A 14,522-nucleotide genomic window follows, 5' to 3' on the forward strand; every position below is an offset into this window, starting at 1 on the left:
ATGTATTACTTTTAATTGGAAGGTTGGTTATCCTCCAACAATGGATGGGAGAAATGTCAAGTTACGTATCACTAGATTTTATTTATTACAAGATTAAGGGTGTACTGTGCAACTTTCACAAGGCCTGGATGCCTTATATGGAATACTGTAAGATAAAAGGAGTCTGTATTGAAAACATGCCCACATCAGGGGAGATACCTATTTAGATCATCCCTGGCTGCTGGGCTGCTCAGTCCTGGCCCTGGGGGTCTCCCGTCCTGTTGATTGTCACTTTGGCCTTGGCCTAACACACCTGAATCCAATATTGAATGTTTCACTAAGATCCTAAAGCTAAGTGGGTTGTGTTGGGTTTGTGTGCTGCAGGGCCCTGGATCCCTAGGGGCAGGACAGGGTGACCCAGCTATATTGTGTGCAAGTAAAAAGAGCTCTACAGTACTATTAGGCCAAGGATATGAATTATATGGGTGTACTGTTTGATTTAATATGTAGGTGCATATGTGTTGTTATTTAACTTCTGTTTTCCAAACCTTTACCTTGAGACATAAAAAAAATGTGAAGGAAATTGCGTTGGGGAGAGAGTTGAAGTACTTGACTAGACTGTTGGGGGTCGGGCGTGCAGGCGGCTCAGGATGGCTGAGCGGTCTGGCTGAAATGCTTACAAAAGCAAGGTTTCGCTCCTGTATCCTGCAGGCTTTATGAGGAGAGATACTCTTGTACTGTCTGACAGGTGGTAGGCTATTCTGCTCCACAAACTAGGCTCTTTATGCTGTATGCCTGTGATAAATACAATTCAATGACGACTAATGAAAATACACGCAAGCCAATTTAATTCCACACAATTATGCAAATTGCCCCAATATAGACAAATAAGCATGACCAGTCAAATGTATTTTCAATTAATGGTTAACCAGATGCCCCCCAAAAATGGGAGGACCCCCATACACACCGCCAAGTTATGTCCCCCCCACTTCTAAAACCAAAGTTGCGCCCCTGTTCTTAGGCACAATGCAAAAAAACTAAGTATGTTTTTTCATTTTTTCATTTGATTTATTTCACCTTTATTTAATCAGGTAGGCTAGTTGAGAACAAGTTATTGTTTTCAACTGCGACCTGGCCAAGATAAAGCATAGCAATTCGACATATACAACAACACAGAGTTACACATGGAATAAACAAAACATACAGTCAATAATACAGTAGAAAAAAGAAAACAAAAAGTCTATATACAGTGAGTGCAAATGAGGTAAGATAAGGGAGTTAAGGCAATAAATAGGCTATGGTGGCGAAGTAATTACAATATAGCAATTAATCACTGGAATGGTAGATGTGCAGAAGATGAATGTGCAAGTAGAGATACTGGGGTGCAAAGGAGCAAGACAAATAAATAAATACAGTATGGGGATGAGGTAGTTGGATGGGCTGTTTACAGATTGGTTATGTACAGGTGCAGTGATCTGTGAGCTACTCTGACAGCTGGTGCTTAAAGCTAGTGAGGGAGATATGAGTCTCTAGCTTCAGTGATTTTTGCAGTTCGGTGTTCAAAGGATATATTGGCACGAGTGTTGTTAGGCCCAAGATTTCACCTTGCATGGACAATGTGCTCACTCGTCAGGACACTGTTGTTCAGAGGAGCTACCCCACAACACAGCTAACACAATCACATCAAACTGAAGCTGCAGCTGCACTTTGTAGCTGCACTTTGTTTCATTTCTTTGTATATACAGTGTGTTCGGAAAGGATTAAGACCCTTTGACTTGTACCACATTTTGTAATGTTACATCCTTATTCTAAAATTGATAAAATAAATAAAAATCCTCAGCAATCTACACACAATACTCCATAATGACAAACTAAAAACAAGGTTTTAGAAATTGTTGCAAATGTATTCAAAACAAATAACTGAAATATAAAGACCCTTTGCGATGAGACTCAAAATTGAGCTCAGGTGCATCCTGTTTCCATTGAACATCCTTCAGATGTTTCTACAAATTGATTGGAGTCCACCTGTGGTATTCAATTGATTGGACATGATTTGGAAAGGCACACACCTGTCTAAATAAGGTCCCACAGTTGACAGTGCATGTCAAAGCAAAAACCAAGCCATGAGGTCGTAGGAATTGTCCATAGAGCTCCGAGACAGGATTGTGTCGAGGCACAGATCTGGGTAAGGGTAACAAAAAAGTTCTGCAGCATTGAAGATCCACAAGAACTCAGTGGCCTCCATCATTCTTAAATGGAAGACATTTGGAACCACCAAGACTCTTCCTAGAGCTGGCCGCCTGGCCAAACTGAGCAATCGTGGGAGAAGGGCCTTGGTCAGTAAGGTGACCAAGAACCCGATGGTCATTGACAGAGCTCTAGAGTTTCTCTGTGGAGATGGAAGAACCTTCCAGAAGGACAACCATCTCTGCAGCACTCTACCAATCAGGCCTTTATGGTAGAGTGGCCAGACGGATGCCACTCCTCAGTAAAAGGCACTTAACAGCCCGCTTGGAGTTTGCCAAAAGGCACCTAAAGACTCTTAGACCATGAGAGACAAGATTCCTGGTCTGATGAAACCAAGATTGAACTCTTTGGCCTAAATGCAAAGTGTAACGTCTGGAGGAAACCTGGCACCATCCCTACGGTGAAGCATGGTGGTGGCAGCATGATGCTGTGGGGATGTTTTTCAGTGGCCGGGACTGGGAGACTAGTCAGGATCGAGGCAAAGATGAACGAAGCAAAGTAAAGAGGGATCCTTAATGAAACCTGCTCCAGCACGCTCAGGATCTCAGACTGAGGCAATGGTTCACCTTCTAACAGGACAATGACCCTAAGCACACAGCCAAGACAATGCAGGAGTGGCTTCAGGACAAGTCTATAAATGTCCTTGAGTGGCCCAGCCAGAGCCCAGACTGGACCCAATCGAACATCTCTGGAGAGAACTGAAAATAGCTGTGCAGCAACCCTCCCCATCCAACCTGACAGAGCTTAAGAGGATCTGCAGATAAGATTCCCCAAATACAGGTGTGCCACGCTTTTGGAGCCAAAAGGGTTCAACCTGGAACCAAAAAGGCTTCTTCAAAGAGTTCTCAAATGGGGAGTGGGGACAGCCGAAGAACCATTTTTAGGTTCTAGGAACCTTTTTTGTGCTAAGAATGTACAACTTGATTGGAGTTCACCTGTGGCCAATTCAATTGTTTGGACATGATTTAGAAAGAAACTCACCTGTCTATATAAGGTCCCACAGTTGACAGTGCATGTCAGAACAGAAACTATACCATGAAGTCCAAGGAACTGTGCGTAGATCTCTGAACTCAAATTTTGACGAGGCATATATTTGGGGAAGGGTAAAAAACATTTTCTAGACTGCTGAAAGTTTCCAAGAGTACAGTGGTCTCCAACATTGGGAAAAAATATCTACACAGATTCTGCCTAGAGCTGGCCTTCCGACCAAACTGAGCAACCGGGCAAGAAGAACCTTGACCACTCTGATAGAACTACAGAGTTCCTTGGCTGAGATGGGAGAACCTGCCAAAAGGGAAATAGTCTCTCTACAGCACTTCACCAATCTTTACTTTGTGGGCGAGTGGCCAGACGGAAGCCACTCCTGAGAAAAAAAGCTCAGCACAGCAACTCAGTAAAATCTTAGGAAAGAGTTTCAAATAAAACTTATCATCTTCATTCTCTTTGTAATTCTAGAAACCAGTTTTCACACCCAAATGGTACAGTCCTCAGTCTGCCCTGTGGCCAATGGGAATGTGGCAGGTGTGCCCACCTGGCATCCGGCGTGGCAGGAGTTGCAGGGGAGGCAGTGCCCCGATGTGAGTGACATAAGCATGACCTCAAGACCTCAGGCAACAGGGCTGAGTAGGGCTTGGTTGTGCAATACAGCCCAGTGCCAGCAGCGCAGAAGCAAGCAGTAAGCAGTGAGAGGTGTGGAGGGAGGAGGAGGGGGGCAGGAGAGAGAGAGAGTGCAGCAGAAACGGTTTGTGATATAAGTGGGGTAGAACCACATGAACTCAGCCAACAAGGAAACTGGAGGAAAGGTTAACGCTGGTCATATCTAGGCTCATACCTCCCCTCGCCTGCCAATTCCTCTTCTTATGAACTTCCACAAGGGGGACAAAGGAAGGGGGAGTTGGGGGTAGTCGCCTCGCTAGCGTTAAATATAGCATGCACCCCCAAGGCCATAATTGAATCCCAGCCACACTTAAGCACTGATATGCAGAGGAAATGACATTCACAAGCCCTCTCAGATATGCGTTATCGAAAACTTGTGCTGACTATACTCCAAATAGTGTCTATTAACCATAACAAACATGCTTGGATTTGTCAAGACTCAGGAGTCAGCGCCACAACAGATGGTTTGGTTTAATCAGCTGGTGTGATGGCACAACGGACAGGAATTTTGTTTTGGTAGCAACATGAGAATAATGATCAAATGCCTGATTGGAACACACATAGAAGGGGCCCTCAAAATGGTGGATCAGCTTATCAACATTGTGCATGACAGCATTATAACAAACTACTACTGGGGTAAAGTTAATCCCACAGGCACAAATTAAAAGGATGACTTAGAGTTCTAATTTTAACCAATACCCTAATGTTGATTAATAAATAATAGTTTGTTGATAGTATGACCATCTGTAGATCATCTATATGGGACTATCCAAATAAAGTGTGACCATAAATTCAAAGCCCTTATTAGGGCTAATTACTATGTATTATAAAAAGGAAATCATGGAAAACACTATGTCCAGTTCATATGATATCAACATCTAGTTCAAAGGTGAGAACTGTGTATGGCTCTGGGTTCCAGTCACCTGGAAAGCACACCAACAGCAGCTGTTGACATCTACATATACACCTGTCTGCACCTGCACTGGTGTATTTCTGCTCTGTCATTCCAGACAGGCAGCCAGGAGGAACGCTGAACCCGTCCCCTAGTGGAAGCTTCACTGGGCATGGGACCATGAGGTCCCGAGGAGGGCCTTCTTAAAATACCTCAGAGAGATGACATGTCACTCTGACAGTCGGCCATGACAGTCATGTTCACCACAGGGGAGTTGGCATCTGGGTGAAAGGACACCAGCATGGGAGTCTACTGTGCCATACCTGTCATGCCTGGCATAGGTAGGGGATTAGTAGTACTTCTTCCTTTTACGTCGTTGATAAATTGTCAGCCTATGCTCTACTTGGATGTCAATCAGTGTGTTAGCCTGGAAAATAGTTTTGGCTTGGGTTATGTTATTTTTCCATGGTGCTCATAAAGTCTTACCCTTAAGACTGACTGTTTGACCAGAAGCTTCTTGTCCCTCCATATTCTATTTCTTTGTCCATTAGATTAATACAAATCACGATAAAGTTCAAAATTAATCAAATTAAGCATGATAGACAGCAAATTATTAAGCAAATGAATGGTAATACGCAGTTCTCACCAGATTTAAATGTGCAATGCTCGTTAAGCAACAATCTAAATGTTCAGCTGAACCAAATTCCATACTAGGCTATCCGTTAAAGTCGTCCATTTTCCTTTTGTGAGAGTACTGTCTATAAATCACCTGACAACAGGCCACGCCCCCCACAGACACAGCAATTCACAACAGGATTCGCCTCAGGATTGGTACATATTGGATGCCAAAGCCAATCTGTTACCATGACACATGAACACATTAGCTGCTAATTTGCCGGCTGTTATCTAGGTAACGGCGAGGCAGGTTTGAAGGCTTGGCGGTTCACTAGTGGTGCTCCATTGAGACGGTCTGGGCATGTGTGGTGTGTCTGATGATTCCCTCTGAAATGGAAGGGAATTGGAGGTATTTATATTTGGACAAGCTATTGGGATCCGTCAGCCACTGTTTTATCGTGTGTAGTCCTGCAAGATATGGGATTTTGGCACCAGGATCAATAGAAAGAGAGCAGCATCTAACATCCCTCTGTGCTCCTCATCTCTCCCTATTAAGCAAAACTCAAGCTGAATCTGCAGTTGCATTGATGTTTGTGGTGGTTCTTGTATGTACGCAACAAATGAATGAACCAAACCTCTAACTCCAGGGTGTCAAACTCTTCCCACGGAGGGCCTAGTGTCTGCAGGTTATTTGTTTTTCCTTTAAATTAAGACCTAGACAACCAGGTGAGGAGAGTACAAGTACAAGGGAGGAGCAAAAACCCACAAACACTTGGCCCTCTGTGGAATGAGTTTGATACGTGCTCTGATGGAACCATCCGGTTGAAGAGATATTGATATATACTATGGTCCTAGCTCCATGACAACAGGAGAAATCGGGTTTCTCATTCTTCATGGGGTGCTCTACCGAAAAGTGAATCTAATTCGACACTCTAATAATCAAATAAATTGTGCCCACTAACCAAATATACATCAAAGACCTTTTTCAGATTCCACTCTGTGAAGATCCCTCTTTGGCCAAGTGCACTTAAGCCCAATAATGTCACATATGGATCTCCACTGGACCTCCACTGCCAGCTCACTGTGCTGTGTATGGACACATCAGGATCGATGTGCTGTATATACTGTAGACACTCACTGATAGGCTGTATGTGTATATGTGTGTGATAGATAGATGGATGAGTTTATTCGTCACATACACAGGGTTGCAGATGTATTTGCTGGACACAGTGAAAGTATTCATCTCTGCGCTTCAACAGTGTGTGTATGCATATATATGCATGCGTGTGTGTACATTATATGTGCGTGTGACAGATATACTGTATCTTCACCCCAGGTCACTGAGCTTCAGTACCTGCAGGCTTAAGGAAACAGATCAACAGTGAGTTGGAAAAGTCAGGGCTTTCCCATGACAGACAGGTTTGGAATGCATCTCAAACAGGCTTCATTCGAGGATTCTGTGTTGTGTTTTTTTGTGTAGGTCAAATTACCACCACCTAAATAATCATTGTACATATCCATGTAAAACATTATGATGATGATATCTATATATCTATCTATGTGGTGTCCCACCTAGCTATCATCAGATGAATGCACTAACTGTACGTCGGTCTAGATAAGAGCGTCTACCAAATGACTAAAATGTAAACAATTTTCAAGGAGTGAGTCAGTGAATGAGTGAGGGAGATGACCTCACAAGTGGTTGAATGCATTCAGTTGTGCAACTGACTAGGTATCCCCTTTCCCATCCAAGACTAAAAAGGACTTGTTGAAGTGCAGGGGGCTCGTCTATATCTTGAAGTATGGCTACAGTAGTCTGCAGGGGTTCTGAGAAACTACATTGTATACCGTATACAGGAATTCTTTCCACATTACTTTATTAGTCACCATTTCCCAGTAGTATTTTCAACCAGTGTTGTTAATCATGACTTGTGTGATCGAGAATGTCCTCCTACCAAACACAGAAGAACCAACCAATCATTCATGAAGGCCTTTCACAGAGTCAATAGTCCTCACACACGAGGATAGACTAAACAACAACATTATACAACTGATACAGGATGTCGACTCCAATTATACAACTCCCTATAAATATCTCTTCAATCTCGGCACAGACACACAGACTAAAACAGAACCATCACTGATTAAAATACCCGTTGACCCCCATTTGAGGTCCAAAGTCTGTCTTACTGTCCAAACAAAGAAACATTATACAGTCAGGCTTTCCCTGGGTTTTCTCACAGTAGATCATTCCAGAGTTACAAGCCCTTGGAAGCAAAACAAAACAAAGGTCTCGAAAATACGTTGCTCAACTCACTTGGGATTTTGACATACGATCCAAAGAGCTGAAATTAAAACACACACTTTTAATATATTGATGAAATTGTAGACAGGATTACACAAGATGTTGTTATTATTATTAATAGTAATTAATAAAGGGTATTAATATCCCACATAATGTACATACTGAACTGTTCAAACTCAACCTGAATGTGTGTTTTGAGCAAATAATGACTTGTTATGGAGATAAAGACTCAAAACAAACATGTGAGTGGCCACAGGTGAGACAAAAGAGTCTTTGGGGTAAAAAGCAGAACATTCTGAGAAAATGCCACTCGAGTTGCTAAGCAACCATGTCACCATGTCTTCCCCATCCCCCAGTCTACAGCCAGGCCCAGTCAGTCTCTGGTACTACTTCCCTCAAGCTATTCAAGTCTGTCTCTCTCTCTCCATTTAAGGGCAGAGTCTATGGACCCCAGCCAATAAGGACATTACAGGAGGTTGCCTTTCTTCTCGGGTGTTCCTCCTCTACCCAGACCTGTGCCAGACAAGAGAAAGGGAGGGAGAAGAGAGCAGATGGTTTAGGGCTCAAGGGTAGCGCCAGAGGCTCGACTGGGTGGAAGTAGAACTAAATTTGGCTGCCTTGCCTCTGATCTCCGTATCCAGAAATCTCAGTTAGTGGCTCAGTCATGACTGTATACCTCCATTCTGTCCACCCACTCAGCCTCAGATTTAGATTGCTTTCACAGAATCATGCTTTGGTTATAGCAGGCCAGGCCCATTCACATCCACAGCCATTTAGGGGTCTCTGTTGATCTGTCTTGTTGGATGATGTACTTAGAGTGTCTAGGATCCAATGAGCCACTTCATACACACTAAAAAGAAAAGGTTCCTGGAGTATCATTTAGTCATTTAGGGGTTTTTCAAATTGAAACTGTGGTGGAACCCTTATAAGTTCTTTGAAGAACCCATTTTAATGGACAGATTTGAGTTAAGTGCCTGCACCGGCTGTCCTTTCAAATCCAAATGTTTCAGTTGAGCAGTTAGGTTCCTGCAAGAACACCCACAAACTAAGTAGGTTCCTTGATGAACACCACACTACCTGTTGAATGAGCTCGGTTTGTTGTTTTGGAAAGTTTGTTTTAAAAGTGTATTCAAATGTTTATTAGTAGCTAGCTAACTTTTTAGTTTGGCATTCGTTGCTGGGACTGCTACTCTCTGTCCAGTGATCTGACCAAGGCCGGGTCTGAGGATTATTTTTTTTTATTTTTTCTTAAAATTTTATCCCCTTTTCTCCCCAATTTTCGCGGTATCCAGTCGCTAGTAATTACTATCTTGTCTCATCGCTACAACTCCCGTACGGGCTCGGGAGAGACGAAGGTCGAAAGCCATGCGTCCTCCGAAGCACAACCCAACCAAGCCGCACTGCTTCTTAACACAGCGCGCCTCCAACCCGGAAGCCAGCCGCACCAATGTGTCGGAGGAAACACCGTGCACCCGCCCCCCTCGGTTAGCGCGCACTGCGCCCGGCCCGCCACAGGAGTCGCTGGAGCGCGATGAGACAAGGATATCCCTACCGGCCAAACCCTCCCTAACCCGGACGACGCTAAGCCAATTGTGCGTCGCCCCACGGACCTCCCGGTCGCGGCTGACTGCGACAGAGCCTGGGCGCGAACCCAGAGACTCTGGTGGCGCAGCTAGCACTGCGATGCAGTGCTATATACCAATGCTCCACCCGGGAGGCCCCTGAGGAGCTTTTTGAGGTAGTAGCTAGTGTGACAGGCTAAAGGAAATACTCATAGCCTGTTATACATTAAAGTATTACTAAGTTCATAGATGTTTTAAGATTCTCATATACTAAGGTTAAAAAGATAATGCATTCAGTATTAGTTGATAGAGATTGATAACATTCGTATAATTGTGTCAAAATCCATCAGGCGTACAAAGAGTACGAATTGTGAGAGGAATGTGTAAATGTTATGTTGATTACTTTATTTTGTCTTGGGTAAAAGTGTTAATCTATGATCTACTAAATGCTCTTAATCTATAAGCCTGAGATCGATTGCTCTGGTCTCCACTCAAGTTCCCGGAGAAACCGAGGTCTTATCTCATTGCACTAAAAGTTCTCGAATTATTAAACAATACCATATCACTCTCGTGATTATTTCTCCCCTTTTTCAGGTATGTTATTGATGATTAAAAAGAGTAATTTAAATGTAATAACTCGCTAACATGTCAAGAGTGTTTAAGGTGTGTCTTAGTAACATATTGAGGAAGTTAGTTAAGTTTGCAGAGAGTAACATGAGCCCTGCTCGGCTGCAGCTAGCTTCGTACTGCTAGGTACTGCTACGTAGCTGCCATTTTATGTCGATTGTGAATGAACCTGTGCATTGTTAATAAGATATTTTGCAGTGTTATGTGTATAATGGTTTTTCAAACACTTTATTGCCTGTTGATAAATTAAGTTATGGTTTACTGAGTTAAAGCTTTGTGCTTGACAGTTATATTGAAATTAGTATCTGTTGAAGTGAATTACAGTGTATACTGTTGTGACTTGAATAAGCCTTGTACCCTACAAAACTATCTATTTCCTGTAGATCTGTTGTTCTGTAAAATGTGTTACTTTTGTAAAATTATTGCACTAAAAGTTCTCAATGAGTAAACATTACCGTATCACTCTCGTGATTTATTTCTCCCCTTTTTCAGGGGCGTAACACTAGCCTAGCTGCTAGCTAGCTGCCAATCAAGCTAGCGGGATTTCTTGAGGGCTTGAACATAGCCTGTGACGCAGTTAGCCATTGTTGCGGATTGTCCCGGGTTTGTTGTTGTCTAGATCTTTGCTGTTTGTTGTTTTAAATCTTCCCGGCAAGATGACAGAAATCTGTAAGTCGTTGAGAGAGGATATCAGTTCTGTGTGTGAATCCATGATAACAATGACGGATAAAGCAGACAGTCAAGGCTGAATAACATGGTTGTGGACGGAATTGCAGAATCTCCACATGAGACCTGTACGGTCTGAGGACAAAGTGAGGGAAATGATCTCTGAGAAATTGAACATGGACCACAGGAAGATTGAGGTGGAGCGCGCCCAAAGGACTGGAAAACCCACCATCGGACCAGGTGACAGGCCCAGGCCGATAGTGGTCCAGTTCCTGAGGTTCAGGGACAAGCTAGCTGTTCTGGAAAGAGCCAAGAACTAGAGAGGAACGTAAATCTTCCTCAACGAGGATTATCCTGAAGCTGTACTCCAGACAAGGAAAGAACTTATCCCAGCCATGAAAGCTGCCAGAGCGCGTGGGGACAATGCTTACATCTGCTATGACAAGCTCATTGTCCATCCTCCCTCCCAGAAGTCTGGAAGGGATGAGAGAACCAAGCCTATGGGTTCATAGTTTCATAACATTCATATATGAACCATTTCTGAGACTCACTTAGATAATTCATTTGATATACAGCAGTAGCAATACAAGGATATAACATCTATAAATGACCTGCCACTGGCATTAAACAAAGCAGGTGTGTACATGTATGCTGATGAGTCAATCATATACGCATCAGCAACCACAGCTAATAACGTCATTGAAACCCTTAACAAAGAGTTGCAGTCTGTTTTGGAATGGGTGGCCAGTAATAAACTGGTCCTGAACATTTCTAAAACTAAGAGCATTGTCTTTGGTATAAATCATTCCCTAAGTTCTAGACCTCAGCTGAATCTGATAATGAATGGTGTGGCTGTTGAACAAGTATGAGGAGACTAAATTACTTGGCGCTACCTTAGATTATAAAGTGTCATGGTCAAAACATATACAGTTGAAATCGGAAGTCTACATACACTTAGGTTGGAGTCATTAAAACTCGTTTTTTAACCACTCCACAAATTACTTGTTAACAAGACATCTACTTTGTGCATGACACAAGTAGTTTTTCCAACAATTGTTTACAGACAGTTTACAGACAACAGACAATATCACAATTCCAGTGGGTCAGAAGTTTACATACACTAAGTTGACTGTGCCTTTAAACAGCTTGGAAAATTCCAGAAAATAATTTCATGGCTTTAGAAACTTCTGATAGGCTAATTGACATAATTTGAGTCAATTGGAGGTGTACCTGTGGATGTATTTCAAGGCCTACCTTCACACTCACTGCCTCTTTGCGTGACATCATGGGAAAATCAAAATGAAATCAGCCAAGACATCAGAAAAAAATTGTAGACCTCCACAAGTCTGGTTCATCCTTGGGAGCAATTTCCAAACACCTGAAGGTACCACGTTCATCTGTACAAACAATAGTACGCAAGTATAAACACCATGGGACCACGCAGCCATCATACCTCTCAGGAAGGAGACACGTTCTGTCTCCTAGAGAAGAACGTACCTTGGTGCGAAAAGTGCAAATCAATCCCAGAACAACAGCAAAGGACCTTGTGAAGATGCTGGAGGAAATAGGTACAAAAGCATCTATATCCACAGTAAAACGAGTCCTATATCGACATAACCTGAAAGGCCGCTCAGCAAGGAAGAAGCCACTGCTCCAAAAGCCAGACTACTGTTTGCAACTGCACATGGGGACAAAGATAGTACTTTTTGCAGAAATGTCCTCTGGTCTGATGAAACAAAAATAGAACTGTTTGGCCATAATGACCATCGTTATGGTTGGAGGAAAAAGGAGGACGCTTGCAAGCCGAAGAACACCATCCCAACCGTGAAGGACGGGTGTGGCAGCATTATGTTGTGGGGGTGCTTTGCTGCAGGAGGGACTGGTGCACTTCACAAAATAGATGGCTTCATGAGGAAAGAAAATTGTGGATATATTGAAGCAACATCTCAAGACATCAGTCAGGAAGTTAAAGCTTGGTCGCAAATGGGTCTTCCAAATGGACAATGACCCCAAGCATACTTCCAAAGTTGTGGCAAAATGGCTTAAGGACAACAAAGTCAAGGTATTGGAGTGGGCATCACAAAGCCCTGACCTCAATCATGTAGAAAATGTGTGGGCAGAACTGATAAATCGTGTGTGAGCAAGGAGGCCTACAAACCTGACTCAGTTACACCAGCTCTGTCAGGAGGAAAATTCACCCAAATTATTGTGGGAAGCTTGTGGAAGGCTACGCAACACGTTTGACCCAAATTAAACAATTTATAGCCAATGCTACCAAATGCTAATTGAGTGTATGTAAACTTCTGACCCACTGTGCATGTAATGAAAGAAATGAAAGCTGAAATAAATCACTCTTATTATAATATTTCTCATTCTTAAAATAAAGTGGTGATCCTAACTGACCTAAAACAGGGAATTTTTACTCACATTTAATGTCAGGAATAGATGAATAGGTTGTAAAGATTGGGAGAGGTCTGTCCGTAATAAAGAGATGCTCTGCTTTTTTGACACCACACTACAAAAAGCAAGTCTTGCAGGCCCTAGTTTTGTCTTATCTTGATTATTGTCCAGTCGTGTGGTCGAGTGCTTCAAGGAAAGACCTAGTTAAGCTGCAGCTGGCCCAGAACAGATCGGCACGTCTTGCTCTTCATTGTAATCAGAGGGCTGATATAAATACTATGCATGCCAGTCTCTCTTGGTTAAGAGTTGAGGAGAGACTGACTGCATCACTTCTTTATATTAGAAACATTGTGTTGAAAATCCCAAATTGTTTGCATAGTTAACTTACACACAGCTCTGACACCCACACACTTACCCCACCAGACATGCCACCAGGGGTCTTTTCACAGCCCCCAAATCCACAATAAATTCAAGAAAGCGTACAGTATTATGTAGCGCTATTATTGCATGGAACGTTCCATCTCACATTTCTCAGATGAACAGCAAACCTGGTTTAAAATAAACCAGATAAAGCAACACCTCACGGCACAACGCCTCTCCCCTATTTGACCTAGATAGTTTGTGTATGTAGGTTACGTGTGCCTTTTGTATTTTTTTTAATCTATGCTGTTGTCTGAATGTTCTGTATTAAATCATGTTTCATGTTTTCTGTGGACCCCAGGAAGAGTAGCTGTTGCTTTTGGAACAGCTAACGGGGATCCTAATAAAATACCAAATACATCCTTTGGGGTTCTTGGAAGACATTCCTGGGGGCCATTTTCAGTGCCAAGAACTCTAAGGTTCTTTGAAGAACTTTGAGGGTCTCAGAAGAACCCTTGTTGAACCCCTACTTTTTAGAGTGTAGGCCTAGGTACAGTTTGATAATGCCATAGAAATAGAATCATGGTTATTTTTCTATGCCATAGGCGCCATGGAAGTATCCAGTCTTCTGAAGTCTGAGGATTCTACATCACTTTGAGCTGGAAAAAGGAAAGCCCCCATCCTTACTTCTAATACACATCATTTCAACTGTCACATTAGCAGTAGGCCTACTGTGTGTGCCTACGTCTCTGCTGCATTCGCCTGTTTCTCGACCCTAACATGTTTGAAAATGGTACTGCAGTACTCAAATATACTTCAGTCTGAATAGTGTGGATGTACTGTACCATAAATGCCTTACCACTACATCTTTTGTGGAGACAGGCAGACGGAGAGACTACGTTAGCGAGGACATTGGCGTGTTTTCGGAGCAATGTTTCCCTGTCAGTTGGGCTTTGGGGTTGGTGCCCAGACATATGGACCTGTGGAAGACTGGGGCTCCAGCCACGGCTGAGTTTGCTCTAGGGCTGAAGGGGAATGTTAATGAAGCCAAGGCCCAACACCGAGACTTTACATTCCAAATGGCACCCGATTCCCTATATAGTGCACTACTTTTGACCAGAGCCTCTGGGGATTCTACATCACTTTGAGCCTCTGGTCAAAAGTAGTGCACTATATAGGGAATCGGGTTCAATTTGGGACATGTGACACCCAC

The sequence above is a fragment of the Salvelinus fontinalis genome, chromosome 16 (genome assembly GCF_029448725.1).
Source record: "Salvelinus fontinalis isolate EN_2023a chromosome 16, ASM2944872v1, whole genome shotgun sequence".
In the NCBI taxonomy this organism is placed as follows: domain Eukaryota; kingdom Metazoa; phylum Chordata; class Actinopteri; order Salmoniformes; family Salmonidae; genus Salvelinus; species Salvelinus fontinalis.